Raw genomic sequence first — 19,560 nt, forward strand, 5'->3', positions numbered from 1 at the left:
TCAATCTCCCTCGGCCTGGGGCTCCATGCAAGATCTCACCTCGTGGAGTTGCAATGATCATGAGAACAGTGAGGAATCAGCCCAGAACTACACAGGAGGATCTTGTCAATGATCTCAAGGCAGCTGGGACCATAGTCACCAAGAAAACAATTGGTAACACACTATGCCGTGAAGGACTGAAATCCTGCAGTGCCCGCAAGGTCCCACTGCTCAAGAAAGCACATATGCATGCCCGTCTGAAGCCTGCCAATGAACATCTGAGTGATTCAGAGGACAACTGGGTGAAAGTGTTGTGGTCAGATGAGACCAAAATGGAGCTCTTTGGCATCAACTCAACTCGCCGTGTTTGGAGGAGGAGGAATGCTGCCTATGACCCCAAGAACATCATCCCCACCGTCAAACATGGAGGTGGAAACATTATGCTTTGGGGGTGTTTTTCTGCTAAGGGGACAGGACAACTTCACCGCATCAAAGGGACGATGGACGGTGCCAAATCTTGGGTGAGAACCTCCTTCCCTCAGCCAGTGATTGAAAATGGGTCGTGGATGGGTATTCCAGCATGACAATGCCCCAAAACACATGGCCAAGGCAACAAAGGAGTGGCTCAAGAAGAAGCACATTAAGGTCCTGGAGTGGCCTAGCCAGTCTCCAGACCTAAATCCCATAGAAAATCTGTGGAGGGAGCTGAAGGTTCGAGTTGCCAAACGTCAGCCTCGAAACCTTAATGACTTGGAGAAGATCTGCAAAGAGGAGTGGGACAAAATCCCTCCTGAGATGTGTGCAAACCTGGTGGCCAACTACAAGAAACATCTGACCTCTGTGATTGCCAACAAGGGTTTTGCCACCAAGTACTAAGTCATGTTTTACAGAGGGGTCAAATACATATTTCCCTCATTAAAATGCAAATCAATTTATAACATTTTTGAGATGTGTTTTTCTGGATTTTTTTTTTTGTTATTCTGTCTCTCACTGTTCAAATAAATCTACCATTAAAATTATAGACTGATCATTTCTTTGTCAGTGGGCAAACGTACAAAATCAGCAGGGGATCAAATACTTTTTTCCCTCACTGTACATGGCAAGACCAAATGAAAGGAGCTAAAAAGTCAAATTCAGCAGCGCCTATATGATTGGATGTGAAGAGCTGCCTTTCACCAAATTTACCTCTCAGATATTACTAATGAAGATAAATTGACAGGATGTGTGCAGGACATATGACAATGACACAGCATGTGCTTTGAGCAGAATGCATCTAGTTGAGATATTGCTTGTCCTACCAATTTTGGCTGCTCAAGTGTGAACGTGGCTTTTCGACTCAAAACAGGATAAAATCAAAAGTACTCAATTCAACCTTGGAAGACTTGATCAGGATCAGCACAGAGGGCCCATCACTTGAACAGTTTGATCCTGAACCATGTGTCAAACACTGGATTTCTGCAAAACAGAGGAGGAGGCCAAGTGATGCTGAGATAATTACGGTCAGTGACACTGGTTTAGATTCTGTGGAAAGAACAACTTTTTGTGACTGCATATAGTTCTCAAGTTGGAAAATATGTTCAGTTCCCACTTTAAGTGAACTTGGATGAAAATGCTGACGCTGTAAAAGGAGGCCAGACATACACATGATACACAGGATGACTGAAAGCAAATGTTTTAAACATGTTATGCTTCACTTAAAAAAAATCATTTGGCACCTGTTTTTTTTTTTTTTTTTTTTTTTTTTCTTTTTGGTGTTTTTTTTTTTTTTCTTCTTATAGGAGCCAATGGCTCCTTTATAGATATTTTTTTTTTTGTCTGGAGGCCTGCTTTTCACACAACACAATATAGACAGCTGCATGATTATAGTTCTTGTTCTCTCTTACCAGTTGTGACTCACATGAGCAACAAATTTATTAATTTTTCAAAACAAATCCAAACACTGAACATGTTTTTAAGATCTAAATTAGCTTAAATAAAAGTATTTTAGATCACATTGCTTTTCTCTTTACTTTATTTACATATGTGACCTTGAAGTAATCCAAAAATAATCAGATTTCATTACTTTCTTGTTGTGATACTTGGATTTCATTACTGATTACATTTTTTTTATGAAGCAAGTTGTAACTGTAACAGAATACATTTTTAAAGTAACCCTCCCAACTGTGCTAATGACTGAAGCTAATGATTTAACCCAATCACATAGACATCTTTTATGTAGAAAAATGTAAATGCACAGTGACATTGAAAACAAGACAGAACCATCAAAAACATCAACATTTACCTCAGATGTGTTGGTAGATTACTAAGAAAAGATTTTGTATGGCTATAATTACAACATCATTAGGCCTAGCATTGACAGCTAAACTAATTTTCCACAGTTGACTACTTATGTTTATCATGTCTGATGTGCTTCTGAAATGATAACCGCTTTGTCCTAATACCTATAAAGGCTATGTCGTCCAAAGTAAGAACTCTAAAAACATTTGTTGTACAACTGAAATGTTGCACAAATGCTAACACTTGTATGAACAAGCATCCAGATGCTAATAATGAACAGAGTAGTAAAAAGTGTGTCATAATATTGAATAATGCATTTAGAAGGTCGCACTATAGCAGCTGTTTCTCAGCAGCATACAAAATGACTGCCATGAGCAATCCTCCCTTGGAAGTCTTCTGCATAGGTAGGTATTACGTTGCTGCAAGTGGCCATGTTTCCTCAAAAAGACTCTAAATCTGACATGCAATCCTACACTACTCTCAATCCTAAAGGCATACAGAGCAATTGCAGTTAATACTGCAACCATGGAAATTGTGCCAAACAATGACCACCACTTTTTTAAATAGCTTCCGACCGGAAGTATCTCTGTGATACTGTGTGCCGAGAGCGTATCTATGTTCCCGGTGTCCTATGTCCCCCAGATTTATATGGCACATAATGAACACATGAAAAAAGGGTCCTATGTTCCCAAGGTCATTGTTCCCCAGATTTATATGGCATATAATAAACACATGAAAAAAGGGTCCTATGTTCCCCAGATTTATATGGTACATAATAAACACATGAAAAAAGTGTCCCATGTACCCAGGGTCCTAGGTTCCCCAATTTTTTATGGTACATAATGAACGCATGGAAAAGGGTCCTTTGTTCCTCAGTTCCCTGGGTCCTATGTTCCCCGGCTCTATATAGCACATAATGGCAACCTGAAAAACATGTTCCCAGCTTTGTACTCAATGAATATGAGATGGGTTATTGTGGGAACTCATCAAAGGGGTTTTCTGGTCCCCAGTACTGCCGTACAGCTCTCAATATAATAGACCTAGACTTGAGGGAACTAAAGAAATGGTTGGAGTCATGGAATCACAAAAGGTCAAATCTTCCTTAGGTGAAAACCAGCCTAGTGTGTTTCTGAATGTAACTCTCATGACATCATGTATCTAACTGAATCCAGTATGTTTTTGCCTCTAAATATGCTAGTGCAATTATTATAATTAAATAAACACCTTTTTATTTATTTATTTATTTATTTTATTTATTTTTTTAGCTGTGACTGACATGATCTCATTGCTGAAATGTCTAAACACCCATGCATTAATATTGTGATATTATGTGCCATATAACACAGGGAACACAGGACTGGGGAACACAGGACACAGTTCCCGAGGAACACAGGACCCTCGGAAAATAGGAATGACCCCATTGTGGCTAATTAGCTAGCAAAAAAAATGCTAGTTATTTAGCATGGCTAAGACTATGGAACATAAAGAAGAACAAAACTAAAATGAAACAAAAATAACTTGGAAGAGAAACTTCCAGAACTAAAAATGCTGAGAAAGTGGGCGGAGTTACTGTTGAGCAAAATTGCTCATATATGCTTTGTCTGCCTGTGTTTGATTGAAGTGTCACAAGTCTTTGTTTATTATTTTCACATTTCACAGTTACAGATTGCACAAAGGGTGATGGATCGGCAAGCAGAAGCCTCCCACTTTAATGTCTCTGTGGTGTCTGACAGCACAAAACCACGGTGACGAGTCCAAATCGAATCTGGGAGAGATGAGGATCTGTCCTCGGCGGAGATGAAAATCCGCCGCTAATTCATACCGAGATTTATCATCCAACTCTCCAATCTGAGGCGAACAGCTGCGGCTCTGCTTCAGACGCCACCGCTTCACCAATTATTATCCCACTTATATTAACGTTTGGGTCCTCACAATCCGCACACATTGGTGATAATTAGCAAACCCTGCTTAGCGGTTAGCAGCAGCAAGTCAGATGCAGATATGGTGCAGTATTTGTTGTTGTTGATGCAGGTTTTATTTTTGAAACAGGCATTTATATCGATCATTTGCTATAATGTTGGCATATAGAAATGCACAAAATACTATAAATATTTTTACACATTTAGGGGAAAAAATTGCAATGCTTGAAAATACTGGTACGCTCAAATTATTTTTTTTCTCACAAAATTATTAGCTGGAACGTTTTTTGTCTACCTCACTCTAATATCATTTTACATTTTTTTTCTCATCTTAAATTTTTTTTTTCTCACAGTAATATTAACTTATCTGGAAACTTACTTTACAACTGCTTAAGATATTTTTTTCCTTTTAAAATGTAATTAGCTTAAGCTAAAGTTTTCCTTCACAATAATGTTAGAAAAAGCTAACATTTTAATTCATGCATATCTTAGCCTAAGATACATTTTTACCTCACAATAATGCTAGTGACCTTACACTAATCCTAGCTTGTGGTAGAATTTTCCTTTAAGTTAAAATGGCTTTTGCATTAAAATCAGCTTAAGCCTAAACACCTTGTTACATCACACAAAGTTTTTCCTTATATTAATGTTATGTTGAGCTAAAATCTTACTCCTGATAATTTTAGCTTAGCTAAAGATTTACCACACAATAATGCAAGCCTGAGATAATCTCATCTCAGGATGAAGATTTTCCTCACAATAATGTTAGTTTTAGTTAAAACCTTTTATTTGCATTAAAGTAAGCATTTCCCATACCAGTAATTTAATTACATGCTAAAGTTTCACCTTACATTAATGTTAGCTTAAACTAAAGTTTTCCCTCACACTAATCTAAGCTTCAGGTAAAATGTGACCTCATTCTTTTAAATGAAAGCATGGCTGCTACGTGGGCTTGTTTATTCATGACCATAAAAGATGAGAGATAAACATCACTGTATTATTCATGTAAAAACTAAAACTATATTAGCATCAGCATTCACTAAGGACTTTTAACTCTCAGCCACGTTGTGGAAATGATCAGATCTGCTATTTGTTGCAGCATTAACTAAAATTATACCCACTTTATTCCTTTCTCTGCTTCATATAATCCATTCTACAGCACACTAATGAATAGCAGGGGGTCATTGAGATAGTGTGACATGCTAATGCCTCATGAATGTGTTTATCCTTCAATCTCTGTGACTAATTTTCCGACGGTTATGTACTGAATGTGTTATAACAAGGGGAAGTGTTTTATCTGTAATTTCACCTAACGGCCATCTCGCTACACTTTAAAAGGTAAATTAGCTTAACAGACGTGAATTGGAATTAGCATGGAGTCACTTTAGTACTAATTTAAAAGAGGTCATAACTCGGGGAAAAAAAGGCCTAAATATCTTTCTTAATTATTCAGGAGGCTCAATCTGTCACTTTGCCTTCATCATAAGCCTGTGTCTATTTGCATTAAGAAGCGCTGCGTGAATTAAAGTTTGCTCTTGAACGTTTGCCGTAATGTTGACTTGGGAAATGTTCGGCCATCAACTCAGATCATATTCATTTAATACTGCTGTAGTGTGCACTACTTAGCAATATTTTGTTCCACTGAACCAGGACGGGTGCATGGTGGCTTAGTTATCACGTTCGCCTCACACCTCCAGGGTCTGGGGTTCAAGTCCCACCAGGGCCATGTGTGTGCAGAGTTTGCATGTTCTCCCCGTGCTGCGGGGGTTTCCTCCGGGTACTCTGGTTTCCTCCCCATGCATGTCCAAAAACATGCATGGTAGGCTAATTGGCATGTCCTAAGTGTCCGTAGTGTATGAATGGGTATGTGATTGTGCCCTGCGATGGACTGGCACCCTGTCCATGGTGTACCACCCCCGCCTTGTGCCCGATGCTCCCTGGGGTAGGCTCCAGGTTCCCCATGACCTGAAAAGGAGTAAGCGGTAGAAGATGGATGGATGAACCAGGACTCGTCTTTAGAATTAATATAAATATATTTGTACAATTCCCACTGAAATCACTAAATTAGCAGAATTAGCATTAGAATGGCTATACAGTTCATTTCTAGGTGGTTAAATAATATTCCTGAATCAGCATTAGTAAGTCTGATATAATAGATGTGGAAAAATGGTTTAGGGTTTAGGGGGATTGTGAGCTCTAAAATAGTCAAACAAGGGTATGCACTGCTGCAGAAGGGTTTACGGATGTAGTGTAAGGGGTTTTGAGGTGTATGATATAGCAGTTTTCTTTCATTCCAAACAAGCAATAGCCACACCTGATTCCACCTATTTAATTAGTTCACACCTGTTCAATAGACTCAAGTGTGGCTCCTGCTAGGTTGGAATGAAAACCTGCACCCACACTGGACCTTTCTGGATAAGATTGGACACCCCTGGTTTAGGGTATAGGCCTTGAGGGGACTCGCCATGAGTTTGTACCCTTCTGTTGGTTGTTAGGATACTGACCATGATATCTGATATTGTTTAGTGATGACATACACTCCTGAAGAAGGCTGTAAGGTGAATAGTGTAGGGGCCTCAACTTGAGCTATGAGAAAGTAACTCTATTGGCTAATTGTTAGCAAATCTTGTACAAATGCTGACTAAAATAGCATAAAAATTGGTAAAAACACTTAAAAGTAATAATATAAACAATTAAACAGCAGTTCAATTATGGTGACTGATATGGAAACTGGTGGTGGGATTAGCATGAATGCTGCCTACATCAGCACAACCCTAGCAGCTAACACACCAAATAAACTTTAAAGTATAAATAGTTGCTCAATATGCTAGCTGAATTAACATAGAGCCAAAATGACTGAGAGAATAAGCGTTAAAATGGCCGGTAATATGGTGGAGTTTATCTGTCTGTCCTGATAAACCCTGAGACGTAGCTTTGAACAAATCTCTAAATACGTAATATTCTTTTAGCAAACCGATAATAGAGGTGGCAGTTTGTTTGCCTTGATTTTTTTCTTTGTAAAGCAGTTAGTGAGACGCGGAGGCGAGAAAGTGGGTTCTCTGTCTGTTCTCCGCATTCTCTTACTGTACGCCGTGTTATAACTGTGTGTCAAGAGGGGTCATACTGCCGTGCTGGTGTTGCTAGGCAACGGCTCATAAAGGAGCCGGAGATTAGAAGTGATGTTTGCAGATTACAAATTATAAAATTATGAAATCTCTCCTGCTCTGCCTTGAGGGGAACAAAGATCACGGCCTTACTCTCACATCGCTCACTCTCTATCTGTCTCACTATTTTCATGTTTCTCCCCTTCTCCCTTTCTTATGTCTCACTGTTTTTCTGCCCATCCTGTTTTCTCTGTCTCCTCATTGTTTGTCTCTTGCATTCTACTTTTCCATCCCCTATATCTGTCTCTCTTTCTTGTTCTGTTTTTCATTCAAAATTTCTCATGTTCTAGCATTTTCTTTGTATCTTCCCATATTCTTCCCAACTTTTTTTCTATCATTCTTTCACTCTTTCTCGCCTTCTTTCTTGTCTCATCCTCATTCACTCTCATTCTTTTTTCAGTTTAATTCTCTCATTCCGGTCGATCTTTATCGGAATCGGTCATTATTTTTTTAAATTTTATATTTCATGTCTTTCCTTATCTTCTTATCTCAATCACTCACTATCTCTATCTGTCTCTCACTCGTTTTTTCTACCTCTTCCCCCTGACTTATATTCTAACTGTCTTTCATTATCTATCTTTTTATCTGTTTTCCTCTTATTCATTCTTTCTGAGTTGTCCTTTCATTCTCCGACTCTCCTGCTCTCTCGTTTCTCATTACATCATCTCTTTCTGTGTCGCTTGTCTCTTTGTGTATCGCTGGTTAGGACGGTCAACAGTCCTCTTGATGCAATATCCCACATAATTCTCGTTGACTGTCTGGAAAATGTCCTTCGGATAACCTAAACCTTCCGGAACTGCTTTAAATCAAATGTATCTCTGAGCACCTAGCACAGTTTACTCTGTGACCATCTTAGAACAACCTGACGGGGATTATTTCCATTTATGAAAGACCAGTTTCCTACAGTATCTTGTGGGTGTAAACTTTCCAGTGAGAAACAGTAGTAACTACTGTATATATTCACACACAGTATGTGCTATACTATATGCTAACTAATTAAACACAAATAAAATTACAGCGGTGCTTGAAAGTTGGTTAACCATTCAGAATTGTCTATATTTCATCATAAATATGACCTAAAACATCATCAGATTTTCACACAAGTCCTAAAAGTAGATAAAGAGAACTCAATTAAACGAATGGAAATAATAATGTACTTGGTCATTTATTTATTGAGGAAAATTATCCAATATTACAGATCTGTAAGTGGCAAAAGTAAAGTATGTAAACTTTTGCTTTCAGTATCTGGTGTGACCCACCTGTGCAGAAATAATTGCAACTAAACATTTCCGGTAATTGTTGATCAGTCCTGCACATCAGCTTGGAGGAACTTCATTCCTCAGTACAGAACAACTGGGATGTTGGTGAGTTTCCTCACATGAACTGCTTGCTTCAGGTCCTTCCACAACATTTCTATTGGATTAAGGTCAGGACTTTGACTTGGCCATTCCAAAACATTAACTTTATTCTTCTTTAACTGTTCTTTTGTAGAATGACTTGAGTGCTTAGGGTCATTGTCTTGCTGCATGACCCACTTTCGCTTGAGATTCAGTTCAGAGACAGATGACCTGACATTTACCTTTAGAATTTGCTGGTATAATTCGGAAATCATTGTTTTGTCAATGATAGCAAGTAATCCTGGCCCAGATGCAGCAAAACAGGCCCAAACCATGATACTACCACCACCAGATTTCACAGATGGGATAAGGTTCTAATGCTGGAATGCAGTGTTTTCTCCAAACATAATGCTTCTCATTTAAACCAAAAAGTTATTTTTTGGTCTCATCTGTCCACAGAACATTTTCTCAATTGCCTTCTGGCTTGTCCATGTGATCTTTAGTAAACTGCAGAAGGGCAGCAATGTTCGTTTTAGAGAGCAGTGACTTTCTCCTTGCAATCTTGCCATGCCAATAATTGATGTTCAGTGTTCTCCTTATGGTGGACTCATGGACATTAACATTAGCCAATGTAAGAGAGGCCCTTAGTTGCTTAGAAGTTACCCTGGGTTCCTTTTTGACCTCACTCACTATTACACGTCTTCCTCTTGGAGTGATCTTTGTTGGTCTCCACTCCAGGGGAAGGTAACAATAGTCTTGAATTTCCTACATTTGTACACAGTCTGTCTGACTGTGGATTGGTGGAGTCCAAACTCTTTACAGATGGTTTTGTAAGCTTTTCCAGCCTGATGAGCAACAACAACTCATTTTCTGAGGCCCTGAGAAATCTTCTTCATTCATGCCATGATACACTTGCACAAATATGTGTTATGAAGATAAGACTCTGATAGATCCCTGTTCTTTAAATAAAACAGGGTGCTCACTGACACCTGATTGTCATCCTATTGACTGAAAACAGCTGACTGTAATTTCACCTTCAAATTAACTGCTAATCCTAGAGTTTCACATACTTTGCCACTCACAGATTATACTTACAGAAATGTTGGATCATTTCCCACAATAAATAAATGACCAAGTATAATCTTTTTGTCTCATTTGTTTAATTGGGTTCTCTTTGTCTATTTTTAGGACTTGCGTGAAAATCTGGTGATGTTTTAGGCCATATATATGCAGACATATAGAAAATTCTGAAGGGCTCACAAAGTTTCAAGCACCACTGTAAATAATGCAAATCATTGTGAAAATTGGTTGATTGATTTAATTACAACCAGAGTCACCAATAATCTCATTACTTCTCACTACATTCATTCCATGCTTTACTTTTCCTTTGCAACATCTCTGTACACATTTTATGAGAGGTTGTATATTATAGGATAAGGTGAAACCATGGTTAAAAGTTTTTCTTTCATTATTGTGTGTCAAAGAATAATGGGGACACATTGCAGGTAGGAACCTGGAAGTTGTGAGTGAGGAACTGAAGAAAAATCAGACCATGTGTCTTAATGTAAGGAATCATTTGAGACAATAGATTGGAATTACTGCTTTATAGTGTCATACCATATTTGGATCTGAACGAGAACTTGGATGTTGCTTTAACATGGAAAATGGATGGATATTTGTTGCTTTGTTGCTTGCTAGTTAGAATATAGGGTAAGATTCTGGAAAACCTGATTTTTTCCAGGTTACACCTTGACCAACTGAAGGAACGTACTTACAATAAAACGATTTTCATTTTGTCAGTTACACTGTTAAGTGTCTCCCCCCTCAAAATGTTACCAGTTACCTGTCTCAGTGGCCATAAAGCAAGGTATCACTCCACGTTCCATCCTTGGCCCCCTACTCTTTGCTATCTACCTGCACCCAGTTGATTAAATCAGTTCACATATCTGGTCTTCACTTTAACTCATGTGCTGATTACACTCACCTGTATTGTAAGATCTGGCTTGCTTGATCAATTAGCAACAAATAGTGCTGCAAATTCTGGTTCCTAAAGTGCATTAGCAGTCCTTCAAGGTTCCATCCAAGGTTCTGTCCTTGGTCCTCTACTTTTCACTATGTAGCTGCACTTGCTCAGTGAAATCGACTACACACCTGGACTTCATTAAAACATATTTGCTGATGACACTAGCCTATGCTGTAAAATGTGGCATGCTAAACTAGACAGTAAAATCACTAGTGTTCAATTAACACCCAGAGTGTTCAGTTGTGTCCAGTGGACTTATATAAACATTGTAGGATGTTAAATCAAAGTGCATTAGTATCCTCTCAAGATTCTGTTCAAGGTTCTGTCCTTGGCCCCCTACTCTGTCTTTTGCTTTGGTTTATCATCTACAGTATATTGTGTCTTTATCTCACGCTCTCATTCTCCCTTAACCACTCTTTTCTCATTGTCTCCATTTTGTCTTCATTCTTCATATCTCTCTTTCTCCTTCTCTCACTATGAGTCATCTTTCTTTTGAGATTAGCAAGAGATTATCAATTGCCAAATTATAATTGTTGGCAAATCGTTGTAGTATAAGAGGAACAAATATTTCTCAATGACCGTCATTCTCTCTCTGTGACTTTTCTGCTATTCAATTTATAGGTCTGACAAACAGCAGCACATCTATATTGCCAAAGCTACAGGCTGTGTAAGGAAGAAGATCTTCATCACCTCTCGCGCCATTATCCCACTCACCATTCCTGCTCTGGATTCTCCATCTGGTGTTATTAAGGCGATCATTCGATCTGTGTTTATCAGAAGAGAACCTCAGTTACACTCGATTGAAGGAGATGGGAGGAAAGAGATAAGGGAGAGATAAAGGAAGAGTAGTCTCCGAGGTGGGATTCGGGCATTGCCTCAGGCCTGATCTTTTCAGAATGTTGAGTGGCATGAAATTAGCATTAATTAGCGTGTGGATGCTTTGTGCATGCTTAAAGAAGAGCGATTTTGCATTAGTTTTCCAACTAACAAATCCTTCAACATAGGAAATGGTGTCATTTATACAGATTAATGCACCCAACATTGATAATCACTTCAAAATATATGACAATCAAGTCACTACCTAATTGTTGCACCTAATAACCATGCACTGAGTGATCTTAGGGTAATGCTAAACCTTCTCATTGCTTGCCTACATGTTTTATTATGAATAAATAAAATCCACGCTAATATGAGCAAACATGGCTGCTCATTAACAAGCAACATGATATTGCAGTTCTGTCGAAGGACTTGGGGTGCTTTGTCAAATGTCGTTATCGAAAGACGCTACAACACAGCAGCAAATATTACCAGGTACAAGAGGAAGTATGTTTATGAAAAGTAACCTGAGAATTGTAGTCACTACGCCTTTCTATACACTGCTGTGGAAATGCAGAGCGGTGCATTTCATAAACAAACCTAATACCAGGGTTCAAACTTAACACCAGGCGCTACATTGTTTGTTAAGTTGCCTCCATGGACAGAGCTTGAGTTGAACATCATCGGGCAATCAGAAAACACGGAAAATGCATGATACCTACACAACGCACTGTGAATGATGTTAGCTTAACTAACTTTACCATAGTTGTGTAAGGGTTTTAAAAGTTATTTTACAGTAATAAATAATTAAAGCAGACATGATATTATAGGAAAATAGGAAATAATGACCATATAAGGAAAGGGACTGAATCAATGTGGTGGCCATAACAGTTATTGTTTTATTAATCACTCCCTCCTGTTGCTAGTTTATATATTTAACAGTCTCATTTTTGTGAGAGGCAGCCATCTCTGGGCCTTCAAGTTAAATTAAATAAGCCAAATCATAATTTTCATGGTGTAAACTAGGTTGCTAGCAAGCTTGGTGTCACACATCGTGACGGAGCAGAGATAAGGCGGATGCAAGCGCAGGATGAACAGTGTTTATTTAGAAGACAGACAGGCAGACAAATCCAAAACGTGATCCAAGACGTAATTTATAAACAGACAAGAGGTCAGGCGATTGGCAAACAGGTATACACGGGGCTAGGCAGGAATCTAGGTCGATAACCAAAACAAGAAACAAACTATGACGATTAACTGGAAGCGGATATCCAGCACGAACTGACTATGACTATGACTATGACTATGACCACACTAACGCCAAACATACTTATTACATACGTATTACTTACTACTTACTAACTAAATCTTCCGCGTTGTGTGCTGGGAAGCGCGCGGTATATATGCGGACATGATTACCCTCGCATCTGCTAACAGCTGAGGGTAATCCGGACACACGTGACTTCCCAGCCAATGACGGAACAGGGAGGAGACATGACAGACATAAACAAAACCCATGTGTCCCGATGTCCCTACGGTCAACAGCAGAAAAGCAGGTGCTCGCGCATTCGCGCTTCGAGCATGCTGCTTCAAGGGGGAATCGTGACAGAACCCCCCCCCCCCTAAAGGCACTCCTCCCGGAGTGCCATGAGTCATCCCATTTAATGGCGGACCCGGCCCCCTGGACTGAATGTCCCAGGCAGAGCCAGGAAACTGCACGGTGTTCTTGGCGGCGCAGGGAAGCGGAGCGACATCCACAGCCGGGCAGGCAGGCTGAGCAAAGTCCTCGTCGGAGCATGAAAGCTGAGCGACGACCTCAGCTGGACAGGGAGGCTGAGCAACGACCTCAGCTGGACAGGGAGGCTGAGCGACGACCTCGGCGGAGCATGAAAGCTGAGCGACGACCTCAGCTGGACAGGGAGGCTGAGCGACGACCTCAGCTGGACAGGGAGGCAGAGCGACGACCTCGGCGGAGCATGAAAGCTGAGCAGCGTCCTCTGCTGAACAGGCGGGCTGAGCGGCGTCCTCAGCAGAACAGGCGGGCTGAGCGGCGTCCTCAGCAGAACAGGCGGGCTGAGCGGCGTCCTCAGCTGAACGGGGAGGCTGAGCGGCGTCCTCAGCTGAACGGGGAGGCTGAGCGGCGTCCTCAGCTGAACGGGGAGGCTGAGCGGCGTCCTCAGCTGAACGGGGAGGCTGAGCGGCGTCCTCAGCTGAACGGGGAGGCTGAGCGGCGTCCTCAGCTGAACGGGGAGGCTGAGCGGCGTCCTCAGCTGAACGGGGAGGCTGAGCGGCGTCCTCAGCTGAACGGGGAGGCTGAGCGGCGTCCTCAGCTGAACGGGGAGGCTGAGCGGCGTCCTCAGCTGAACGGGGAGGCTGAGCGGCGTCCTCAGCTGAACGGGGAGGCTGAGCGGCGTCCTCAGCTGAACGGGGAGGCTGAGCGGCGTCCTCAGCTGAACGGGGAGGCTGAGCGGCGTCCTCAGCGGAACGGGGAGGCTGAGCGGCGTCCTCAGCTGAACGGGGAGGCTGAGCGGCGTCCTCAGCTGAACGGGGAGGCTGAGCGGCGTCCTCAGCTGAACGGGGAGGCTGAGCGGCGTCCTCAGCTGAACGGGGAGGCTGAGCGGCGTCCTCAGCTGAACGGGGAGGCTGAGCGGCGTCCTCAGCTGAACGGGCGGGCTGAGCGGCGTCCTCAGCTGAACGGGCGGGCTGAGCGGCGTCCTCAGCTGAACGGGCGGGCTGAGCGGCGTCCTCAGCTGAACAGGCGGGCTGAGCGGCGTCCTCAGCTGAACGGGAAGGCTGAACGACGTCCACAGCTGAACGGGGAGGCTGAGCGACGTCCGCAGCTGAACAGGGCAGCGGGACAGCCTCCTTGGCTGTGCAGGGCAGCGGGACAGCCTCCTCGGCCTGTCCCTCTGAGGTCGCCATGTTGACCTCAGGTGAGAGCTCCACAGCTGAGACCTCCCCGTAGGCCTCAGGCTGGAGCTCTGCTGTCCTCATTGCCCCCCCCCCAAAAATTTCTGGGCCAGCCTTCACCTCTGGACTGCGCAGCAAGGTGTGCCTCCCCTGCAGTGGAAAGCCCCAGATGCTCAGGTTACTCTGCTGGCTGTGTTGCAAGGCGGACTGTGGCGTGAGCGGAGCTTGGCGATGCGTGTCGGCGGACTGTGGCATGAGCGGAGCTTGGCGGTGCGTGTCGGCGGACTGTGGCATGAGCGGAGCTTGGCGGTGCGTGTCGGCGGACTGTGGCATGAGCGGAGCTTGGCGGTGCGTGTCGGCGGACTGTGGCATGAGCAGAGCTTGGCTGGGCATATCAGCAGCCTGTGGCATGAGCAGGGCCTGGCTGTGCGTGTCAGCAGCCTTGAACGGGAGCTCAGGGACTGGAGGCTTGACCTGGAGCTCAGGGACTGGAGGCTGGACCTGGAACTCAGGGACTGGAGGCTGGACCTGGAGCTCAGGGACTGGAGGCTGGACCTGGAGCTCAGGGACTGGAGGCTGGACCTGGAGCTCAGGGACTGGAGGCTGGACCTGGAGCTCAGGGACTGGAGGCTGGACCTGGAGCTCAGGGACTGGAGGCTGGACCTGGAGCTCAGGGACTGGAGGCTGGACCTGGAGCTCAGGGACTGGAGGCTGGACCTGGAGCTCAGGGACGTGAGACTTGACCTGGAGCTCAGGGACGTGAGACTTGACCTGGAGCTCAGGGACGTGAGACTTGACCTGGAGCTCAGGGACTGGAGGCTTGACCTGGAGCTCAGGGACGCGAGACTTGACCTGGAGCTCAGGGACGCGAGACTTGACCTGGAGCTCAGGGACGCGAGACTTGACTTGGAGCTCAGGGACGCGAGACTTGACTTGGAGCTCAGGGACGCGAGACTTGACTTGGAGCTCAGGGACGCGAGACTTGACTTGGATCTCAGGGACGCGAGACTTGACTTGGATCTCAGGGACGCGAGACTTGACTTGGATCTCAGGGACGCGAGACTTGACTTGGATCTCAGGGACGCGAGACTTGACTTGGACCTTAGGGACTTCAGACTTGACTGGGACTTGGACATCAGGGACATGAGACTTGACTAGGACTTGGACTTTCCTGACTGGAGGCTTGGCTTGGATCTCAGGGTTGAGCTCTGTATGACGTTGCCTGTAGTAGTGGGTAAACGGCAGGGCAGGTTCGCCTTCCAGACATACACCCCTGTGAAGTTGTTCTAGCTCCTCCTTCACCTCCGGACTCCCGAATCGCAACATGAAATCCCCCACAAACTGTTCTACACCGTCCAGGTTCCTACAGTGCTTCTCCAGTTTGAGTTGAACCCATTGACGGGCCGGTCCAAAGAACCGGGACCACATAAATCGGAGCCATTGCTTCTCCTCTGCCTTCGGGTCTAACAGACTGGCGAAGTAGTATTGACAGTCTACCAGGAAATACTCTGGGGCACCGAAAAATCCGTCAAATGAGTCCGGAAGCTCCATAAATGTCAATTGTGGGAAGTGGACGGAGTCCACCAAGAGTCTCCTGCTGCATCCATGTTTCGGCGGAAGATTCTGTCACACATCGTGACGGAGCAGAGATAAGGCGGATGCAAGCGCAGGATGAACAGTGTTTATTTAGAAGACAGACAGGCAGAGAAATCCAAAACGTGATCCGAGACGTAATTCAGAAACAGGCAAGAGGTCAGGCGATTGGCAAACAGGTATACACGGGGCTAGGCAGGAATCTAGGTCGATAACCAAAACAAGAAGCAAACTATGACGATTAACTGGAAGCGGATATCCAGCACAAAATGACTATGCCTATGACTAACGCCAAACATACACTTCGTATTACTTCGTATTACTTCGTATTACTTCGTATTACTTCGTATTACTTCGTATTACTTCGTATTACTTCGTATTACTTCGTATTACTTCGTATTACTTCGTATTACTTCGTATTACTAATCTTCCGCGTTGTGTGCTGGGAAGCGCGCGGTATATATGCGGACATGATTACCCTCGCAACTGCTAACAGCTGAGGGTAATCCGGACACACGTGACTTCCCAGCCAATGACGGAACAGGGAGGAGACATGACAGACATAAACAAAACCCACGTGTCCCGATGTCCCTACGGTCAACAGCAGAAAAGCAGGTGCTCGCGCATTCGCGCTTCGAGCACGCTGCTTCAAGGGGGAATCGTGACACTTGGCTGGCTTCTTAATGTATGCAGTATATCATATAGCTATGAATGACTTTAAACACATATGATACAACTTGAAATGCTTTCAAAATATTAACTACAGATTAAGAATAGCAGCCCAGAAAAGTTGGGGGAACTACTACCACTTTCTGTAGGGACTAGGACTCATTATATCATTATGACATCATTATTACTTTATGAGTCCAGGCATTTAGGAGCTTCTAACGCAGATTAAAAGTCATTATATATTGATAAAAGGATAAGGAAATGATTAAGTATTGATATTTATTCATTTAGCAGTTATTATATTTTGATATATGTACCTAGAAAGAGAGATTAACATGTAACAGTGAGGAACTGATTATTGATACTATGGTCATAGGTACTCAGGCTCTAAAATCACAGAGCCTACAGACTTACTATAGGCAACAATTACATTGTGTAGAAAAGTGATCTAAGAAAGTGTGTATGACTCACTCCATTTCCTGTGAAGAAAACCGACATCATTGAGACTTTGCTCAGTCAGACGGTGAATAATTGAACAGCAGCCACGCGTGACTGGCTCAGTGAGCCACAATCTGTTGATTCAGAATAAATGGGTCACTAAATATGAATTAGGCTCAAGTGGACAGAGTAAATATTTCATAATGAGGCAGAGTCAGAGTCATCACTCTTCATCAGATAAATCAGAAATAAACAGATGAGTGGGTGGAGTCCCAATAAAAAAGGAAATTAAAAAAACCCCACAACGTTATGCAAGAGGTGGCCAATAATTTAGAATTAGTTATAATGAAAATAAATTCAATTAAATTCCTTCCAATAATCAGTTTTAAAAAGACACCTGTTTTGTTTTTATTACCAAAAAGGATTATCAGTGTAAAAATAGAACAAAATAGAAAACAAAAACGAATTATAAATATATCAATAAATAAATACATACATATCTTTCATAAACAGTTCCTCTAGGATGTCACGATTTTGCGATCGCAGAAATGAACGCAAAATCAAGCAAACTCCGCAATATTCCAAGGAGCTTGAAGTTTTTCAGAATTACCGCAGATTTTCCACAGATTTGGGCCAAGATGCATCATGTGATGTCATCACAATAAGCATTCGGCCAAAGCTCTCTTTGATTGACGTGTCGAACATGAGTACAGCTAAAAGGTTCAAACAATTTTGATGTCTGAAACAATTTCATGCAATTGTAATTTTGCCAATTTGAGTAGTTTTCCAAATAAAAGCACAAAAATCTCCACTAACTGCATCGCATTTTTTTTTTAATTAAGCTGCAACAAAATCAAGCAATTTTGACATCAACACAAAAAAACGCATCGTGAAATCCTGTACGGACTGAATAAATGAAAAAGGATTTGTCTTCAAAAAATACATTAGAAAAATCAGGTCAGAAAATAGGGCAAATTCTTTTTACAGCCCAAAAACAAATTATGCAATTGTTCAATTCTTTGACAAGAAAATGAATAAAAATTTAAACAGAATAAAAACCGTACCAAAACTAACACATGTATCTTTTGTAAATCCTCCACATGAGAAAAAGGTCAGCCCAGACCTGCTGCTCCTGAGTTTGGCATGCTGTTGTCAGCTTCAATGCCAAACAGGAAATCATTAGCGGGCCGTTCTCATCGTTATTACGGTGAGTCAGAAGGAATTACGCTGACATTTGGCGAAGGATGCCGCTTTCATGGAAACAACACGGCATCTCTTTGTCCTGTTAGCCCTAACAAGGCATGCGGCTCACTCCCTTACTCCCTCACTCCCTCCCTCACTCCCTTCCTTGCTTGGACTTGGGCCTCGTGCTGGAGCTGTCGGGAAACGTTACGTGAGCAGGAGTTGGGAAGTGAACTGACAGGCTTGTTACTCCCTGGCGCAAAAACCGATGCTCTCTCAGCCTTGAGCAGCGGAGGCTGTCGGGTTCGGAGTTGCCAATAGCAACTGGCGCTGGGAAAGAGATGGGAGGGAGAACTAGATCGTGCCCTGTGTGTGATCTCGAGGCAGAAGTTGCTCATCGCAGCTCTCTACTGGCAGGAATTAAAAGGCTAGAGGGAAACCACACTCGCTTTTGCAAAGGAATTTCAATGCAATGATAATGATCCAAATTAGATATCGGCGTTATTTGTGTATCAGGTCGTACTCATTGGTATTTGTGTACACATGCACCCCTCCTATCAGGGCAACTACTCATGCACCCCTCCCTGCTTGTCGAATTTGCAGCAGTTGAAAGATGTCTTTGCCCTGGACACCACTTACACTTTACAGTAATTCTTATTATTATTATTTTTATCTTTGTGTGGAATGAATTTGAAATAATGAGAATATCTCCATTTGTGGAAACTCTCATTTGTTCATTTGTGTACTCACATCCTCCTCTGCCATTGTGGTCTAAAATTAGCTTGCATTTGCTCGGCTCTCCTCATACTCGTGATCCAACCTGGCTTGGGCATGCATGCAAATTACACAGACAAGCAGTAAACAGCTTATATATATATATTTCGCTTAGAAACAAGAGTAATGTTAGGAATTGTGAACATAGGATGTAACAATCAGTAACTAATGTGAATAACAAAAAACTGTAATGCATTAAAAAGTAATAAGACCATGATTGGTTAGGCCAATTTCTTTAAAAATGCTACCACCACCATGTTTCATGACTGATTTAAAAGTAGAATGAAAAATGAGCACTTTTTTAAAATGGCTTGTGCGAAATAAGTACCATAATGTTATGTAACATGCAGCTTGCATATTTGCTGCAGTGTCACAGGACTTTTAATGTATCTATTGTTAATGTAAATATACTATACATAGTCTTAGTTAGCGCTGATTAAGTTGCACTTAAATCTATGAGAGCTTTATATATATATATA

This window comes from Ictalurus punctatus, chromosome 26, assembly GCF_001660625.3.
Source record: "Ictalurus punctatus breed USDA103 chromosome 26, Coco_2.0, whole genome shotgun sequence".
NCBI classification, from domain to species: Eukaryota; Metazoa; Chordata; class Actinopteri; order Siluriformes; family Ictaluridae; genus Ictalurus; species Ictalurus punctatus.